The following is a 6,935-nucleotide window of genomic DNA, read 5'->3' as shown; positions in this document are numbered from 1 at the left end:
AAAGTGTCGTGGAAAGGTTCGCTTGATTGTGTAACAATTAGTTTTTATTTGAAAGGTACCTTATAGGTGTTATGATTTAAAATGTACAGTCCATGTCCAGATATCATCGTGATAATGTAGTGCTTGTAATGGTGAAACTGGTATTGTCGATATATACATTGTGGTGCTTTGTATCGTTGTGGAAGTGTTATTAGGATGGTTTTGGTGGTTCTATGACAGGTGGATATGCCTAGTTACAAAGGAGACTCTGCCGAAATTTCTGAAAAATTTGGGAGCTAGTCAAAATTTAAGGACTTGAGGTAGGCTAGAAAGAGATTTATTATGTTAAGCATTTAAGTTGAACTCTACTCCTCATTCGAGGACGAATGATCCTAAGGGGGGAGAATGTAAGGCCCCGGAAAATTTTACTAAGTAACCTAGGATTTCGTGGTGCCACGTAGGTTTATTAAAATATTTTATGTTCTATTAACATGGTGGACATCAATTGGATTTGGTAAATAAGTGTACAAGTCTTGTGGTAAGTAATTTGGGGCCCAAGGAAAGGCCTAAGGCTAAGTCAAATTGGAAAACTTCATAATAGGCTAAGATTTCAAATAAGTTCGCACAAGTCCCCACTTTGAATGCGAATATCTAAATATGTGTAAGGTTTTATGTAGTGAATAACCTATCATATGAAAGGTCTTCGAGTCTAGTTTCCAATGCTTCAAACCATTTGTCATTTGGACATTCCTACACAAAGTTATGATCAAATTACTAAAGGCTGGAAAAATGCGATCCTATGTCAGATATGCTATCGCAAAAACCATTATGCGGTCCGCATACTCGATATGCGATCGCAAATCTGATCGCAAACTGGACCAGTGTAGCCTAGTTTTGGGCACCGATTCTATGATGCATTTTGTAACCCACATTCATGTTTTGCGGTCCATTCTGTGATCGCAAACCCGACTTCGGAGGGTTAATCTTCCTATTTTCATGACCCGACCCCATTTTAATATATAGGCTTTGGGTTCATTTTGGGATCATGTCTTACTGATTTTAGAGAGAGATGAGAGCATTTTAGAGAGAGAAGGAGGAACCCAACATTCAATCATCCAATCTTGCATCAATCTTCAAGAATCAAAGAATCCAATCACAAGTTTTTCATCTAAGAGGTAAGATTCTATACTTAGATATTAATTTTGAGTTTGGGGTATAAGATGGGGTATTGAGGTATGATTCTTGGGTGCAATACTATTATGTATACATGCATGTGAAAATTAGGTTTGTGAAAAGATTGTTGAAGATAACTAAGTAAAGATTGGGTTGGGGAATGAAGGAAATCTTGTGAAAGAGATTTGAAATCAAGATGCTCAACTAGTATTTGATAAAATGCTCAAATGAGCTGAAACCATGAATACCTTCCTAATTTGTGTTCAATTTTGTTATGTCTCAAAGTAGATTGGGATTGCTAGAATTTCTATAACGTTGTAGTAACTTAAGGAAAGCTTAAACAAGGTATGTATGGCTAAAACCCCGTCTTTTAGAAATTGAGCTCTATTGATGTTTGTGTAAATGTGGTAAGACTGAACTTTGGATTCTTGATTTGATTGATACATTACATGAATTGGTGTTGTGACCCTATATTTGTGAAAGATGCATCCCAATATGATCAATGCGCTATTCTTAATAACTTAAAAAGGGTGCAAGGAATATGAATTATGTATTGAAATGCTAAGACCTTAAATTGATATCGGAGCTGCATATATTATGCCAAACTATGTGAAACCCTCTATGTATTGAGATTTTTGAAATAATCAAATGAATTTGGGAAATAGAGTGTGGCCAATATACCGAGAACTTGAATTATAATTGTACCTGGAGATGCCTATGACATGAGAAAATATGAAACCGATTATGAAATGAGCCTCGACTTTGCTTTCCATAAATGACTTTAATAATAAAGTGCCCTAAAGGCTTTATACACAATTTATGCCTTAAATGGCTGTTCGAGATAATGTCTTGCCTTATGAGTACATCCAATGTGATCCGAGTTGTTACATACTTCGATGTTGAAACTGTATATTGTCATAATTGGTAAAGAATAATTCAAGAACACTTGATGAAATTTCTTGCTTATGCCTTTGATGTGTGTTTTTATTGTGGTTTGGTGTATCCCCTCCTTTTTGGAAGAATCTGTTGTGTTTAAAGTTCCATTGTTAATAAACTCGAGGTGTATGATTTCTGAAATATTGTATATGCCCATGGTTCACGATTCCTCTCATGTGTACTTGACATCTTGAATTGAATGGATTGTTGTTGAAATTGATATTGATATGAAATATGTGAAAATGATGTGAAATGTGGGAAAGAAGAGATTGAGTTATGAAATGTGGCCTAGTGCCAAGTATGATGTGATAAGTTGTGGCCCCAAGTGCCTATGAAATGATATATGTAAAATGAATTGATTAATGAGAAGGGAACAACGCCTTGGTAAGGCGGCCTAGCCGATCGGGCCGAGATCAGACTCCGCTCAAAATAGCAGTGGTATTGTTAATGAATTCCGGAAAAGAAGGAAAATGAGTTTGTGATTGAAGCATATGTCTCAAATGAGGCGACCTAGCCAATCGAGTCAAGATCGGACTCCACTCAAGATAGCGGTGGTATTGGAAACATATGATGAATAGTATGGAACGCCCCAAACTAAAAATTTATGGAAAAACGATGTGGATGTTGTATAATTCTTTTATTTGATGTGGTGATTGTTAAAGCTTTTGATTGACCTTTATGATTTCTTTATTCTTGTTTGATAGTCTTTCTAATGAGAAAGTGTTTATGATTTCTTTGTTCTTTTATGATAGTTCTTTCTAACTAGATGGTGTTTAGTTATACATACTAGTGCTATTCGATGACACTAACGTCCCTTTTGCTGGGGGGGGGGCTACGTCTTTAATGGATGTTTCTATAGCAGGCAGTGTTGGTCGCAACTGGTGCCGCATCATCCTTTTAGCTAACTTGGTGAACCCCACTTCGTTTTGGGGTCCTGTTTCATCTATTCGTCATGTACTTTGTATTTGATGTATAGCCGGAGCCTTGTTACCGGCATTTCCATATTGCATTACTCTTCAATTACGTTTAGAGGCTCCGTAGACAGGTTGTGGGTAGTGTCGGGTATTGGAATTAAAGTAGAAATATTGATGTTGGCAAAGACTTATAAAACTTGTAATATTTTGATACTTTTAATTTAAGCTGCTAATGGAAATGAAATGGAAGTTGTTAATGAAATACTTACTAAGTATGATTAATGGAGTCCATCTCCTATTTATTCATGAATTAGTTTGGGTATAATGAAACCTAATAGGCTTGCTCAGTCGGGTTTACTCTGTTGAGCGCCGGTCGCGCTCCTCGAATTTTGGGGCATGACATGGTGTCTCTGATTTTACCGATGGTAGATACAATGTCTGAAACGTCAATGTTGAAGTTGTATTCAGACAAGCAGGGTGCTTCCATCGATCTTGTGTGCATGTCGAATCCGACCTTGCTTACGAGTCCCCGAGGATTTTGACCTCGATCTGCCCTTCGATCATTTCGGGGTATGTTATGCCTTGGGGCATTTCTCCTATCTTCGGTGTATGGTTGGTTCCTTTCTTTGTTTGGCCTTGGTTCCTTTGCCGGAAGCCTTCTAGGATATACTGAGCCCGAGGGGGCTCCTAGTTGGTTGTCCTCGACCCTGATCTTTCATTGGTATCGGTTGTGGACATCCGACCAAGTCAAGGCGGGATATTCAACCAAATTCTGCTTCAACTGCTTCGAAGCCACTGAGCTTCATTCGTTCAAACCTTGGGTGAAGGCCTGCACTACCAGCCATCTAATACTGGTGGTAATTCCATTTGCTCCATTTGAAAGTAAGATATGAACTCCCGCAGCATCTCGTTTTCTCTTTGTTTGATTTTGAAAACATCGTATTTTCGTGTAGCCACCTTGGTGGCACCGGCATGCGCCTTTATGAAAGAATCTGCCAGCATGGCAAATGAGTCTATCGAATTCGAAGCTAGGTTGTGATACCACATCACGTCCTCTTTCGAAAGCATTTCTCCAAACATTTTTAACAGGACAGATTCGATCTCGTCGTCCCTCAGGTGGTTGCCATTCACCGCACAAGTGTAAGGAGTGACATGCTCGTTAGGGTCCGAGGTTCCGTTGTACTTCGAAAGATTGAGCATTCTGAATTTCTTCGGGATGGGCTTTGGAGAGGCATTTTGTGTGAATGGTTTTTGCATGAACTTCTTTGAATTTACACCCTTCATGATCGGGGGTGCACCCGGAATCTGATCGATCCTTGAATTGTAGGTCTCCACCTTTTGGTCGTTGGCTTTTATCTTCTTTTTGACCGATTCGATCCTCTTTGTGAGGTCCTCAAGAATCTTTATGATGGAGGGGTCAGCTGATGACCCGTTGTTGCTAGACCTTTCTGGTACCTGTTTGAGGAGCTTCTACAAGTTCCATCAGGAACGGGGCCACAAGACCGAGGATTGTGTAGCCCTATGACAAGAAGTAGTGAACGTGCTCCACTGAGGACATTTAAAGGAGTTGATAAGCGACCGAGGGAGAGCCAATTTCTCCTGTGGACGACAACAACATCAAGTCCCCCCAAAGCCACCCTCCGCCACCCGCACCATCCAAATGATCATCGGTGGAGGCGACGAAGCAACCATCAACCATGTGAAATTCACCACCACACACAAATTGAACCGGTCGATCACCCATGAACGGTATGATGACCTCGAAGATAGTATCATCTTCGATAAGTCAGATACCCACAGTTTGACCTTTCCTCATTTCGATGCTCTTTTCATTAGTTTACGAATTTCAGGTACCGATGTAAAAAGAATCATGGTAGACAACGGAAAGCGGCTCATGTATTATCCACCCCAGAGTTCTCACACAAATGAGACTCAAGGATAAGATAGTACCACGCTGCATAACACTAACAGGTTTTAACAATGCATTTGAACGAACCTCCAGAGAGATAACATTACCCGCTCTGGCCGAGGATGTCATCCTAGAAACAACATTCCATGTCATGAAAGAAGACACAACCTACAATGCCATTATCGGATGACCTTGGATACATACTGTGAGGGTTATCCCGTCCAGTTTATATCAAGTCATCAAGTTCCCTACCCCATGGGGAAAATTCAACATCCTTGGTGAACAACACACAACTGAAAAATGCTACTGTTTCGCCCAACACCATACATACACTCAACAATTAAGAGGGGAGGACTCGGGAGCATAGAAATTACTGAAGTCGGGGCCCGAGTCCGACGAACAAATAGACGTTGTCAAAGACCCCGACATTGTGGAAGCCACAGGGTCAACGGTGGAAAACCTCAATCCCGTCCAGATGGACAAAAGCGACTACAACATGAAAGACTACATCTGCCGCAAACTCACAGAACCAGGTAAATGCCATAACTTTTTAACGGACAACGCTGATCTGTTTGCTTTCTCCCATGCAGACATGCCATGTATCTCGAAAGACATTGCAACACACAAGCTGAATGTTGATCCACACTACCTGTCGGTACGACAAATCAGAAGAAAGTTCAATGTTGTTGTAGACAATAACTTTGCATCGAGAAAATAAAATCAGGACCAAAAAATATTGCAACAATCGTAGTATTTTATTTCAAATATTTGAGTGTTACAATCTTTATGAATCTTCTGATTCTTCTTTACAATAGCAAATAAATTCAAGGGCCTTTGAGCTTGATCTTGATTTATTCTTCATTCTTGAGCTTGACCTTGATTGTTCTTTGTTCTTGAGTGATAACTAGGGATTCTAGCCTATTTTATGCTCTTTTTTGCTTAGGTTTTGGATTAAAAGTGTTTAGAAGTATTCCCGAAAGCTAACTTATTGTACTTGTTTACAGTGTTTGGTAAAAAAGAAACAAGGAAGTCATAACTATCTCAAAAAGGAGTGAAACCTGCACAAGTTCAAAAGCTGGGTCAAAAGAGCATTGACAGCAAAGAAACAACTGCGGACACAGAGGTTCCACCGCTGAGGCGGTCTTGACTTCGGTCTCAGCGGTGGCAAGGTTCAGAGAGCTGTAATTTTGGGCTTAACAAGTACCGCTGCCCGCAGTGAAATTGCACTGCAGTGGTAGCCTTAGCGCAACCGCGGTGATATTACCGCCCTCAGCAGAAGCCAGATTCAGAGAACCAATAATGGAGCTAAACGATGAAGACCACGGTCCGCACTTGATTTTGCGCGGCCGCGGCAGCCTTAGTGCTGCTGCGGTCCATTTTTTGCTGTCAGCGGAACCTCCATTGGGGCAATTTTTTCTGAAAAATTTAGCTGTGTATAAATAGTTCTATTTCAGATTTTTAGGTCATCTGTTGTTTAGCTGAGCACGTGAACCACCTCTTTTTACTTTTTTGAGTAATATTAGAATATCTTTAGCAATTAAACTTAGATTTTAATCTTGTAATTACTTTTTATGGCTTATATTTCATCTCAATCTTCAATTTTTTCTTTGATTATGAGTAGCTAAACCCATTAGCTAGGGTTGTGGCTCAACCCTAGTGTGAGTATTTAATGGGTCTTCAATTTTAGGGCTTAAATGTTTATGGGTGAATGATATTTGGCATGATTTATGCTTTAAATGTTGAATTGGTGGTTGCAAACACTGATTTGTGCCTTTTTACTCTTCTTGAGAAAGAGAGACTAAGTCTAGGAAATTCAAGCCAACAAGAAATTGGGGTGCATTCAAGAGATTGATAGCCCCAATTAAAGGGTTAAACCTAGAGATAGTAATACCCGATTTGAGTCATATTTGCTTGCATTGTTTGACACCCAATTGGGCTTGAGAAAGTTAATTAGGGCAAAGTCACTCAAACTACCGAGAGGTATAGAGTGAGTAGTTACATGCAATGGCAATATCACGATCCCA

The sequence above is a fragment of the Nicotiana tabacum genome, chromosome 22, assembly GCF_000715075.1.
Source record: "Nicotiana tabacum cultivar K326 chromosome 22, ASM71507v2, whole genome shotgun sequence".
In the NCBI taxonomy this organism is placed as follows: domain Eukaryota; kingdom Viridiplantae; phylum Streptophyta; class Magnoliopsida; order Solanales; family Solanaceae; genus Nicotiana; species Nicotiana tabacum.
The sequence above is the reverse complement of the archived record's forward strand: the minus strand, read 5'-3'. Positions refer to the sequence as shown.